Source organism: Panthera pardus, unplaced genomic scaffold (assembly GCF_024362965.1).
Source record: "Panthera pardus isolate Hobbes unplaced genomic scaffold, ASM2436296v1 HiC_scaffold_22, whole genome shotgun sequence".
Taxonomy (NCBI): Eukaryota; Metazoa; Chordata; class Mammalia; order Carnivora; family Felidae; genus Panthera; species Panthera pardus.
The window spans coordinates 50,590,245-50,604,472 of NW_026526788.1; the positions used below are offsets into that span (position 1 = coordinate 50,590,245).

Here is a 14,228-nt window from a genome sequence, read left to right on the forward strand (position 1 = left end):
AGTTCATGTCAATCTTAATCCTTAACCCCTTCACTCAAAGCTCTCCCAGAAAGGCACTCTTAGATTACAATGGAAAATTACTACTTCTGATTGAAAAAAATAATCATAAAGACTTTTAGACTCTATGGTGGTCACCTAATAGTTTAGCTGCCCAGCATCCCGTCCTCTCTTGCTCTATTTAATATTTTTGGTGGGGGGCAGGGCTAACAACACCTCCCTCATTTCATCTGATGATAGTGCAGCTGCCAGTCAGCATCCTGTTCCTGTCACAGTGATTCATTTGTCCCTTCAGCAATTATTAAGCACCTACTTTGTGCCATGTACTATTCTAGGCTCTTAAAACTCAGCAGTGAGCAAAAGTAAAAATGTTCCTGCTTTCTTAGAGCTTAGATCTGTTCCAGGGAGAAGCTTAGCATGTCTGACTCCATATTGTTTCTATCTCCCTGGGTGCTGTGACCTACAGCTTAGAAACTTCTGATGGGCCCTCCACATAGGCATGTTAATCACTGAAGGAATTTTGCTTACAGCTAAGATTTGTGAAAACTGCTTCCCTCCCCCCACACCCCGAAACCTACCTCTCTTGGGGAAATAAGGAAGTACATGCAGAAATGACTATGCTATGTCTACGATTTACAGGAACAACATGACCAGATGTCTGTACACAAAGATCAATTGACCAAGGACAAAGAAGTTACATGACTTTCCTCAGATGTCTACAGATATTAATCACCCATTGACTCAACCCTCTCCCGCTTCCCCCTTTTGGTGACATAAAAGAAGGTTAAATTTCATTGTTAGAGGACATGGTTGTTTGGGACAGTAGTCTGCCATTTCCTTGGTATGCTGGCTTTCCACATAAAGTTGCTTTCCTTGCCCCAACATCTTGCCTCTTGACTTACTGGTCTGTCATATGGCGAGCAGAGGAGCTTGGACTGGTTAGAGACCGTAGTTGGAAGAGTTGGCCAAGTTAGACCAAATGGAGTTACTTTCCAGCATTTTATATGCAGACAGTGAGAAAAATGTTCTTTCCAACTGAGAGCTATAAAGGTACTATTTACTTACTGACTTACTCACTTATTTTAAGCTCTACACCCAACATGGGGCTTGAACTCACAACCCCAGGATCAAGAGTCACATGTTTGACTGACTGAGCCAGCCAGGTACCCCTAAAGATACTATTTTAGAGCTCGCAGCAGCTATGTCCTCTCTGCCATGTGAGGGCACCAGAAGAATGAAGCCAAGAAGTACCGTAGAAGCAGAGAACAAACTGCTGGAGAGCCAGGGTCCTTGAGCTGTTTTGCATCCCCAGACCCAAGCCTGTGTTTCTCGGTTACAAGACACAGTTTGGTGCCCCTTGCCTTTTTGTCCTTAACCTATTTATCTAACACAGACTCTGGTCACACGTCTCAGAATGTGGGATCTGGGAGTGCTAAGAAGCCGGCAGCAGGAGAGGAGATGCTAAGCTTATGTTTACATTTTTCTTCTTTCTTTGCTCTGGCAGTACTTTACTTCAGTATTTTACCTCCCCACACATTTGATTCATCCAACAAACATTTATTCAGCAATTGCTGTGCATCAGATAGTCTTCAAGGTGCTAAGGACACAGCACATAAACAAAACACATAAAAATCCCTATCCTTAGAGAGCTCAATTTCTAGCTAAACAAATCGAACTAACAGAGTGGTGATACAAAAAAACAAGCAGGAAATGAGACTAGGATGTTGAGAAAGGGGAGATAAGGGATTGTTAGGTTATGAAGAAGAGCCTGGGAAGGCCTTATTTTTAAGGAGTAGAGGGTTAAGTGGGAATAAACCTTGGGAAAGTTGAGGGACTGTGATTAGGAAATAGAGGGGAACAGTCCAGGAACACTGTGACACTGCACAGATAAGTCAGCTCTTAGTGTCCAGTCCCTGGAAAGATTTAATTTTAAATAAGAAGGAAAGTGAGGGAAAAGGAAAAAGGTGTTAAAGGCTATCACAGACTTAGTTTACCCTGTTCTTTTAATACAGAGATAAAATGTTATAAGAGTGGAACGTCAAAAATTATCTTTTTAGCATACTTAATAAGGGATTCCCATCTAAGTCTCCATTGGTTTCCAATCCACCTTCCCCACCAGTGTCCTTACCTGACGAGTCACTGAGGGATCAGAGAGAGTCCAGATTCCATTGGATTGAAATCTAAAGTGAGGTGTCCTCCACTGAGATGCCAGGAGACACTAATGCCATAAAATCAGGAAACATCCACAACTTCAGGGACAGACAGACACTGTTAGCATATATATACATATACATATACATATACATATACATATACATATACATACACATACACATATACATATAATATACATATAACATACACCTAGTATACATATATATACATACATATACTACACACATACACACACACACACACACACACACACACACACACACACACTCATTATCACTAAGACGCAGGCTAAACTGAAATGAAGCTCCTTCTCTGCCAAGGAGAAATGATTCCACTATTACTAAAACCCTAACCTCCTCTCTTCAAAAGAAGTAAGCCATGACTGTGGCCAGGAATGCTGCCCTTCAAAATCAAAGGCCCTCCCCTTCTCATAGATATCTCTACATCTCCTGTTGTGAAACAAACAGGAGATCAAATGAAAGTGCTCAGAAAGCTGTTAGGAGATCACCTGGATTTAAAACCCCAGAGAATCTTACAATCAGCCTGTCCGGTGATGTGTCAGTATCTTAGGGGCCTATGGACCCCATGGAGGCAAGCCTGGGAGGCTGGTTAATCAGAGAATCATAAATGCCTTGAAATGTAACCCATTTTCTTTCTTCCTATCCAGAGCCCCCTGGATTCATACGTACCCAGTATACTCTTATTGTAGCCTCTCATGTTTGGCCTTCATTTCCTCACTTGAAAATTATAAAAGTTATTTCAGATTTTCATTACGGTCCTCTCCGGGTAAATTCATCCAGCCTTTGGTGTTATCGAACCAAATGATCACCCCTGCAAGGAAAAACCACACCACTAAGACTCACTAAGACACGTGCTCAGTGTTGATCCCAAGGGGACAAGATGAGTAGTATCAAATCCTGCCCCTAAGGGGCTCCCTCTAGTCTATAAATAGTGCTTTCAAGAACGTTTTCTACTTAATTTGAAAGTTTTATATAGTTAGAAGAAAACAGTCCAGTCTCCTTAAAACAAAACAAAACCTTTAGTTAGAAGAAAGAGGAACCGTGGAACCATTTTTTTCACAGTGTTGGGAAATTCTGTAGAAGGTTATAAAACCTGTGCCAAGGATTAAGATGCCACTCCCTTCTGTTATGCACTTTGTGGACAAAATGCCAGGAAATCGAGGGACAAGCTACAAATAGCCCAAACCACAGAGGCTTGGAAAGTGGCCAACAACTGTTCCCCATACTGTGACTAACTGGGACTGGCTCTGAGTGAAAGTCCAAGAGCCATGCATGACAGCGGGGCCCTGTGGTAGACGGAGAATTGATGAACCCTGAGTGCACATCGCCCCCACACATTTGTCTGTTATTCCTCTTATATCCACTGATGGCAGTTACTGTTTCTAAGTAGAGGGTAGATTTCAAGAGCCTAATTCTGTTCTTTTTAAAAATAAATAACATTTTTAAAGAAGTTTTTATTTATTTATGCATCTTGAGAAAGACAGAGACAGTGAGACCGAGAATCCCAAGTAGGCTCCACACTGTCAGCACAAAGCCCAACACAGGGCTTGAACTCACGAGACCGTGAGATCATCAACTAAGCCGAAAACAAGAGTTGGACGCTTAACTAACTGAGCCACCCAGGGGCCCCAGAAATAAGTAACATTTTATATAAGAAGCATATATAAGGCAGCAGATTACATCCCTGCCCCTCTCAAATATTTAGCTTTCATACAAGCCTAACTGGCAGACCTAGGTTACCCAACAGACACAAATCCCCTGAGAAAGGAACTATCTTCACTCTAATGAGCTTAGCCTTTCATCTCTGTCCTGCATCTGAATGCCCCAGGGGATGGCATAAGATGCAGACTCCCAAGTCCACAGAGACCTAGTAACTCTAGGGCTCTAGAAGGCAGGGCCCAGGAATCTACACCACAGCCATTATGCCAGGCCATCCTACACACGTAGAACTGAGAATGACCTCTTTAACCGGCAGCAGAATCACGGCATAGGAAGCATCAGAACTGAAGGCCAAGACCCCCGGGTTCCAGCCCACTGTGTGGTCTTAGGGAAACAACTTTTTTTTTTCTTTTTCTTTTTTTTCTTTTGAAAGAAAGAGAGAGAGCGAGCAGGGAAGGGGCAGAGAGAGAGGGAGAGAATCCCAAGCAGGCTCCATGCCATCAGCGCAGAGCCCAGTGTGGGACTCAAACCCACAGAACTGTGAGATCATTACCTGAGCTGAAATCAAGAGTCGAACGCTTACCTGACTGAGCCACCCAGGTGCCCCTAGGGAAATAACTTTTTCAAAGAAGCCTCTGCATCAGTTTTCTTTTCTTTTTTGTTTTTAATTTTTTTTTAATGTTTATTTATTTTTGAGAGAGAGACAGACAGAGCACAAGTGGGGGAGGGGCAGAGAGAGGGAGACACAGAATCCAAACCAGGCTCCAGGCTCTGAGCTGTCCACATGAAGCCCGATGTGGGGCTTGAACTCACAAGCTGTGAGTTCATGACCTGAGCCACAGTCGGACGCTCAACCAACTGAGCCACCCAGGTGCCCCTGGTTCAGTTTTCGAAAGAATGGATTTAAACATCGTTATGACCACTTACACTTTCGTTGTATTTGACATTGGAAGCCAAAATCTTAATGGGACAAGGACTATCACCGGGAAATATTGTATTTGCAGCACAGTTGCAGGCATGTAGAGAAGGAGAAGAGGGAAGCTGCTTGTCCCTGAATCCTATCACATGGGCAGCCGCTCTGCACAAGCAGGCAGGAGCTGAGCCAGCTGTCAGGCCGGCACTGCCGCATCATCCTTGACTTTCCAAACCTTCTGGAATCAGTGCAGCACCTGGGTGTGCAGTAGGGTTATCCCTGACAGAGGATTAAAGTAACTTCTCTGGGATACCATGGTACCTTCAGACAATGGCATGTGGTTTCTTTTGGCTACACAAAGGGTACTTGAGTGAAAAACATGGCTATAGAGGAGGGAAGAGTCAACATCTAGAAAGTGTTCTGAGCTAAACTAGTTAAAATTATAAGACAACAGCGCAAGAGTCAAAATAAGGAGCATCATGATTAGAATCATCTTTTATAACAATCCCACTCAGATAGCACCATGAAGAGTAAGTGTGGGTGGGGACCAAAATGGAGGCAGAGAGACCAGTAAGAAAGTTGATGGACTGATGTATTTGAGAAGTGCACAAGCCTGGACGAGGCAACGATAGTGGGATCACAGAGAGAGAAAGGGAGACACATGATGAAATGGTGGGCCATACAGGGCTTCTGACAGGTTGGATATGGCAGTTGAAAAAGAAAAGCCCCACTTGTACCCCAATGTTTATAGCAGCACTCTCAACAATAGCTAAATTATGGAAAGAGCCTAAATGTCCATCAACTGATGAATGGATAAAGAAATTGTGGTTTATATACACAATGGAGTACTACATGGCAATGAGAAAGAACGAAATATGGCCCTTTGTAGCAACATGGATGGAACTGGAGAGTGTGATGCTAAGTGAAATAAGCCATACAGAGAAAGACAGATACCATATGGTTTCACTCTTATGTGGATTCTGAGAAACTTAACAGAAACCCATGGAGGAGGGGAAGGAAAAAAAAAAAAAAAAGAGGTTAGAGTGGGAGAGAGCCAAAGCATAAGAGACTCTTAAAAATTGAGAACAAACTGAGGGTTGATGGGGGGTGGGAGGGAGGGGAGGGTGGGTGATGGGTATTGAGGAGGGCACCTTTTGGGATGAGCACTGGGTGTTGTATGGAAACCAATTTGACAATAAATTTCATATATTGAAAAAAAAAAAAAAAAAAGAAAAGCCCCCAAATACAACAATAAAATTCAGTGAAACTAGAAACTTTAGGTCCAAACATGCTAAATCAACAGTCTGACGAATCTCAGAATGCTGTCTTCTATTGCCATTCTGAATCTCTCTACTGGACAATTTCTAAGTTAATATTTCAGGAAGCTGGTCTACACTTGGACAGGAGCCTGCATGTCAAAACTGGGAGAGTGCTTAGAAAAGTAGCTTATAGTCTTCATACAAGTGAAAGAAAAGCTCTCAAACACTCACATCACTCTGCTGAGGTTTCTTCAAGAAATGCTCTTTGTCACTTCATGGCGCTCTGGTATATTGACCACCTCCATCCACTGTCAATCAAAAATGGGATAAAAAAAGGAGACATGAAACATGAGGAATTTTCCAGCAAACTCTGTACCTTGAGAAGCAAGGAAACAAGATTAACTTGATTAATAACAGGAAAAGACAAAGATAAAACTCTCAAAGCATCACACTTCTCACTTTTCCAATCCCTCCCTTTATTGTACTCACCAAATGCTTTCTGATAAAAGTTTTTTTATGTGGTTGATTTTATTTTGTTTTATTCCAAAATAATTGATGCTTACAATATTGGTTGAGAACACAGAGGTCATCACAGAAGAGTCCTCAGGAAACTCATAACATGAGAGTGTCAGGGAATCATGTCCCAGAACATGTCAAGGGCATGTGGACAGGATCCATCCTCTGTTTTGTTTGGACTCTTCTCCCGCAGCAACAAGAGTCCTGCCAAATGACCAGATTGGAATGGGGACAGGTCACTCTGCGGAGAATCAAGACATTTGAAATTCAGTCTCAGCTGTGCCGTGCAATCTCTCTAAGCCTTGGTTTCCTTGTTTGTGACAGGAGGAAATTATAATCATGGCCTCGTCAACCTCAAGGGGCTCGTGGGAGAATCTGAATAAGGTAAATAAAAACCTCTTTGTAAATTATAAAACACTACAGCAACATCAGCTTGTTGAATTATTATTCCTCTTATTATTGTCATCAGATGAGGTGTTGGGCTAGCTCAACTGGTGGGGTGTAGGTATTATGGACCAAATCTATCTTTATTCCTGAAGTCAATCCCCAAACCCTAACCACCCTCTTCAGGTGAATTATTGTTGTGTGTCATTTTCACATAAGGTTATTTGTGGACACCAACGAGAGCTTAGAACAATAACAAATTGTTTCTAGTGCTCATTGTGCCTTGTTGACTTCAGAGAGACATTACGGAACATGTTTCAATTTGATTTCAACTTGTAGAACAATGGAACAATAAATGCAATGGCCCCTCTACTGTAAACTTGGCACATCTCTTTATTTAGAAACTGTCTGAAGAAAATTCGAGGAAGAAGCTTGGTTTATTCATAAGAACTAATATGTTTGCTTCTATTTTTCTCCTAGTTTGTGGTACTTCTCAATACATTGGTAAATCATCTGATTAAAACTCCTTGTGGGTAAAATGGGATTAATAAATTATAACCGAAATGGCTCAGTGAACTCCCTAACAATTGTAAATTACTCTTTGGTTTCCAAGTTTTTTCCTAATGCTCCAAAATAAACATTTCAGTAGTGTATCAGTGTAACTGGTGGTACTAATGCCTTCTGCTAGGTCATCCCATCCTCAAGAGAATATGCCAAGAAGGGAATTGATTATAATCAGAATTATATGCCACCACAGCTTAACTGTACTCTTATACTAACCTCTAGTTCTAAAATAATGCCTCCTATTTTTAAAATGCAGTTGGTATTTTTAAACAAAAGATAGAGCAGCAGTGAGAGGACAAGATGAGCCAAAACCAAAATGGATGAGTTATTTTTAAATCTAAAACAAAAGTGGCAAGTCAGGACATAAAAACCGTTGTGTCTAAACAACATGGCACATCTAAATGATGACGTATCTAATAATTATCTAAATGTTTGATGTTAATAATGTACTGAAATTCCAGATTAATGGCTGAATTTCCCCTTCTTTTACTCAAAATCTAGTGGACTCGTGTAGACCTAGGTACATGCAGATAGGGAACGGCTGGTGTGTAACAAATGTAATCATAATATAATAGTCACTAATCAAGTCATCTTAGAATCACAAATTATAGAATGACAAGGGGGAGACTTCTGCCAGCAACATGGCGGACTAGACTTTTATAGAAACTGCTCCTGTAACAGCCCTAAAACTTAAAATTCTGCATGAAATCTTTTTAAATTCTTTTTAATTCACGGCTGAGTTGGTAGGGAAAGAACTGTGTAAGAGCCAAAAGCAGACATTAGCCTACCATTACTCCAGGAGGTGTAGAGCCTAGGATTTCACAGGCCTAAGGAAGACTGGAAACAAATCTGTGAAAACAAGGTAAGATGGAAGAGACTCGAATTTAATCTGAAACTCCTCCCCCTACCAAGGATTTTCACCCTTGGGAAATAGGAATACATGACTCTCTTGACCTTGGCTGTGGAAGATGTTGGGAAAAAGGGTCCCTTAGAATTCCAAGATATAGAAGCAATCAAAGTGTCCATCAATAGATGAATGGATAAAGATGTGGTGTGTGTGCGTGTGTGTGTGTATGTATATATATATATATATATATATATAATGGAACATTATGTATGTATGTGTGTATATATATATATATATATATATATATATATATAATGGAACATTATTCAGCCATAAGAAAGAATGAGATCTTGCCATTTATGACGACATGGATGAACCTAGAGGGTATTATACTAAGTGAAATAAGCCAGACAGAGAAAGACAAATACCATATGATTTTACTTACATGTGGACTCTAAAAACTAGACAGGCCACCTGGGTGGGTCAGTCAGTTAAGCTTCTGACTCTGGGTTTCCGCTCAGGTCATGATCTCACGGTTTCGTGGGTTTGGGCCCCAAATCGCGCTCTGAGCTGGCAGCACAGAGTCTGCAGGATTCTCCGTCTCCCTTTCTCTCTGCCCCTCCCCACTCACACTGTCTCTGCGTCTCTCAAAATAAATAAATAAATTTAAATAAATAAATAAACAAACAAACAAACAAACAAAACAGAAACAGACCCATAACCGGGTGGAACAAGAGAACAAACTAATGGCTGCAAGAGGGCAGGGGTGTGAGAGGATGGACCAAATGTTCAAAGGGGAGTGGGAGGTAAGGCTTCTGGTCATGGAATGTAAGATACAGCCTAGGGATTACAGTCAACGGTATAGTGTTGTAAGGTGCCACATTGTAGCTACACTTGTGCCGAACACAGCATCATGCATAAACTTGTCTAATCACTTGTTGTACACCTGAAACTAATGTATCATTATGTGTCAACTATACTTCAATGAACAAAAAATGGCATGTCAAAACTCATAGAACACAACTGGAGACAGATTTGTAACTTCAGAGTAAGTATCAGAAAAGAAGACTATAAATCAGTGAGATAAACATCCATCTCAAGAAAGTATAAAAACATAGCGAATAAAAATAAAGCAGAAGGGCACCTGGGTGGCTTTGTCGGTTAAGCAACTGACTCTTGATTTTGGCTCAGGTCATGATCTCATGGTTCGTGAGCTCAAGCCCTGCCCCATCAGGCTCTGTGCTGACAGTGTAGAGCCTGCTTGAGATTTTCTCTCTCCTTCTCTCTCTCTCTCTCTCTCTCTGCCCCACCCCTGCTCACACTTGCTCTCTCTCCCTCTCAAAACAAACTTTAAAAATAAATAAAATAAAGCAGAAAATGTAAGATAATGAAAAGAAGAAATTAACATACCAGAAATAATACTTACAGTAGAAAATATTAACTAAGCCAAAACTTGTGTGCTGAAAAAAAGCTAATAAAACTTATCAATTCCTAGAGATATTAGCCAAAGAAAAAAGAAGAGATGAAATAGATAAATTCCTAGAAAAATAAATCTTATAAAAACTGATATAGAAGAAATAATAAATCTGAACAGTCTACAACAATTTGAAAGTCTGAGTCTGTAATTAAAAACCTATACCAAAAAAAAATCATAGTTTCAAGAAAGTTGACTTTACAGGACAATATTACCAAAGGATATACTAAGAGTGAACACTATCCAACATGGTTTATGACCATGTTGTTATGTTATGACCATATTACCAACGTAATAACTTTGTTATCAAAGCTTGATAAAAACATTGCAAGAAAAGAAAGTTACAAGAACCTCACTCATGAACATAAATGCAAGAAACTTTACACAATGTATTAGCGAAACAAATCTAGTAATTTATTTGAAAAGGCGGGGGGCGGGGTGGGAGTTACAAAAGAAACAAGGGAAAAGATTTTATTAATAAAGGTTAAAAACTACATTAGATTGCGCACAATAAGAAAACAAACAACACAATTAAAAAATGGGCCAAAGACCTTAACAGACACCTTGTCGAAGAAGACATACAAATGACAAACAAGCATATGAAATGATGCCCCACATCATATGTCATTAGGGAAAAACAAATTAAAACAACAATGAGGTATCACTACACACCTGTTAGAGTGGCCAAAATCCAGAACACTGACAACACCAAATGCTGGCAAGGATGTGGGGCAACAGGTACTCTCATTCATTGCTAGTGGTAATGCAAAATGATGCAGTCACTTTGGAAGACAATTTAGCTGTTTCTTACAAAACTAAAAACATCCCTATAAATGATTCAGCAATTGCACACTTTGGTATTTACCCAAAGGAATGGAAAACTTTTGTGTGGTTCTGTTCACACAAAAACTTGCACATGGATGTTTATAGCAGCTTTATTCATAACTGCTCAAACCTAGAAGCAACCAAGATGTCCTTCCATAGGTGAAAGGATAAACTGTGGTCCATCCAGACAGTGGAATATTATTCAGTGCTAAAAATAAATGAGCTATCAAGCCCTGTAAAGACATGGAAGATCCTTACGTGCATGTTGTTAAGTGAAAAAAGCCAGTCTCAAAGGCTGCATACTGCATGATTCCAGCTATATGACATTCTGGTGAAGGCAAAACGATGGAGACAGCAAAGTGATCAGTGGCTTCCCGGGGCCTGGGGAGGGAGGGGTGAACAGGTGGAGCACTGAGAATTTTTAGAGCAGCGAAACTATTCTGTAGGACACTGAATTGGTGGATACATGTCATTACACATTTGTCAAACCCATAGAATGTATAACACATAGAGTGAACTCTCATGTAAACTATGGACTTGGGTTAATAATAATTTATCAATTTCGGTTCAGATGTAACAAATGTACCGCTCTAATGAGAGATGTAGTCATCTATAGTCACGTGACAAGAAAGATCTGATGAACCTGAAAAAAGTCCTCTGAATTGGTCAAGGTCTGATGCAATGGGACATGGCAGCCTGCATCCTGGGAGCTGAGAGGAAGTCTGGGCTTTATTATCTAAGAAGCAGCCTTTGACTTGCTCCTGCCCACTTCTAGGTACATGGCCTTGGGCAGTTATGCAATTACTCCCAGCCTCCACCATCTTCAGCAAAAGAAAAGATTCCTTAGAATAACATCTTATGAGTATTTAAATTATAACACAAGATCCCCTCTGTCAATGGGAATCACAAATCTGAGACCAAATGAACCAATAAAAATGTTGTTCACGGTTCTTTTTCTGAGATCTGTATAGCATATCTAATGACACTTTCGTAGGGAGACTTCTCTGAAATCAACTGAGGAAATGAGCTAGAAACAGATTGCCAATAACATTCAATTGGTAAAATACTTCAATTAGTTGAATTTTCATGTTTTTATCCTTATCTTTTTATCTCTTAAAGTAACTATTTCTAAATTGATGGTACTATAGACACCATGAAGTTATTCATCTTCAGAGTTTCTGTCTGGCAATTTGATACAGTGTCAAGACCATTTCAGTTTCTTAATTTCCTTCGTATAGCAATCACTTAAATAATTGAAACAAATTTTAAAAGTCATATCCTTCCCTATTTATTCATAATTATCCAATCAATTGAAGTACTTTCCTGTAACTTCAACCATAATATAATAAGTGCTATAATCAGATAAGTTTAAAGTTTAATCAACCCAGACTTCTATGTCTATGGAAATGTTTTAGTAATCTAAATTAAAATCACCTACGATAATTCACTCGCTCCTCTCAATGGTATTTGGTGGTTCAAGGAGGCGTACATGTCATGGGGTTAGCATTCAATGGCTTTGTATTGTATTAGGCAAAGTCACTTTCTTTAAGCATAATGTAAATTGCATTTTAATGCCTCTATAGATTTCTACACTGGCAAGAGGAAAGCATAGCAAAATTTCTACATAAATTTGAACAGAACTGTTCAGTGCTATTCATCGTTACATCTCCATATTTTAAGGATATGAATTTGCTTACTTAAAAGCCATCTGATGAAATTCTAGTGCTTGTAGTTTGAAGGGCAAATAAGCTTGATCTCATTAGAGTCCATGGTGACATAGTCAAAGAAAGCATATGCACGCGAATTGTTTGTGCTTTGGGAATACTCCACTCTTGTAAAAATCCAATTAGATTTTATACATATATTTATATATATATACATAAATATATATATAAAATATAAAATATATATATTTATATAAATATTTATATTATATTATTATATATGTATATATATAAAATATATATGTAATGTATTATATACATATATATGTATATAATACATTATATTATATACATTACATATATAATACATTATATATATATATGCACGCGAAAGCATATGCATGCGAATTGTTTGTGCTTTGGGAATACTCCACTCTTGTAAAAATCCAATTAGATATATATATATATATATATATATATATATATATATATAATATAATGTATCATATACATATATATGTATGTATGATACATTATATATATATACATTACATATATGATACATTATATATAATCTAATTGGATATAGAATGCATTATATATATAATATATATTATATAATATATTATAATTGTTATAATTAATAATATAATATAATATAATATAATATAATATAATATATATAATACACAATAGATTACAGACACACACACTGAGAGATATATTATTCAGGTCTATAGAGCTACTGGAGGCCAAAGTCTACTAAATCAGGAAGCCACTTCTGTATCTCAGTACACAGTCGTATCAAATACTGTGAATTGATTGCTGCTTTTTTCCACTTATATGTTTTATGAACATTTGGAAAACATAGGCAATGATAAGGAGAGAACAACAATAATTTGTAAACCCATTTACTATTAAAATATACTTATCTTTAACATTTTGAACATACAGAAGAGTATAAAAAAAGGCAACAAGAATCGCCTGTAATAATATCCAGAGATAATCACTTTTAACAGTTTGATATAAACACATATATATGTACATACACATATGTATGCAAGGACTTACGTATATCAGTTTTTTAAATTGGGATTTTATTACTATATATGCAGCTTCTTACCTGGAGTTTTCCACTCAAAATTATACCATGAGTTTTCTTGTCACATTATTAAATTTATTTCCAAAACATGTTTGTTGCTGATGGCTATAAAATATTTCTATTAGACTATAAACTTCATGAACAAAGGGACTATATCTTGTTCATACAGCCAGTACCACATATGCCATAATTTATTTAACCATTTTCCAATTGTTTCATGTTTAGGTCATTTCCAAATTTTCACTGCCATAAGTATTACATTGTTAATGCATGAATTTTCCCACTATTTCCCCTTTGCTGACAGCTTTTTTAGTCTCTATCTCCCACCCTCAGAGGGAGTCCGGCTTTGCCTAATGATGCTTGGAGATTTTGTGATGTAGATTTGGAAGGAAAGAGGTGAAGTTGAAGTTGAAGAGTAAGAGGTGTGTGGTCTAGGACCGGAAGAAGAATCTTCTGAGAATTTGAGGATAAGATGTGGGAGTAGCTGTGGAAGAGGAACAGATGGGAGACAAGAGGAACCACAGTGGTCTCCATAATGTCCTCCCTGTGCTTTTCAAATGCCAAGTGTGAAAACTGAAGTGGAATCAGTTTTTTGTATTCTTTTGTTCCTTTTGCCTGCCCAGCATTCATTTTAGTCTTAATCTGTTAATCTTTAAAAAAAATTTTCTAATGTTTATTTATTTTTGAGAGAGAGAGAAAGGAAGGGCCAGAGAGAGAGGGAGACACAGAATCCGAAGCAGGCTCCAGGCTCCGAGCTGCCAGCACGGAGCCCGATGCGGGGCTCGAACTCATGAACCGCGAGATCATGACGTGAGCCGAAGTCAGGCAT

The 14,228-nt window shown here is 38.7% G+C and overlaps 1 long non-coding RNA gene across 1 annotated transcript in view; it reads right to left on the minus strand.

The window, feature by feature from the left end:
• LOC109264635 (uncharacterized) overlaps window positions 1–7,601 on the minus strand; it is a 29,768-nt gene extending 22,167 nt beyond the window's left edge. Inside the window, exons 1-3 of the long non-coding RNA XR_002078814.2 lie at window positions 6,513–7,601; window positions 6,255–6,399; window positions 2,862–3,003 (exon numbers count right to left, since the gene is read on the minus strand). This is a non-coding gene — a long non-coding RNA (uncharacterized LOC109264635). The remainder of the gene's footprint in view (window positions 1–2,861; window positions 3,004–6,254; window positions 6,400–6,512) is intronic.
• Between the last annotated feature and the right edge of the window lie 6,627 nt (window positions 7,602–14,228).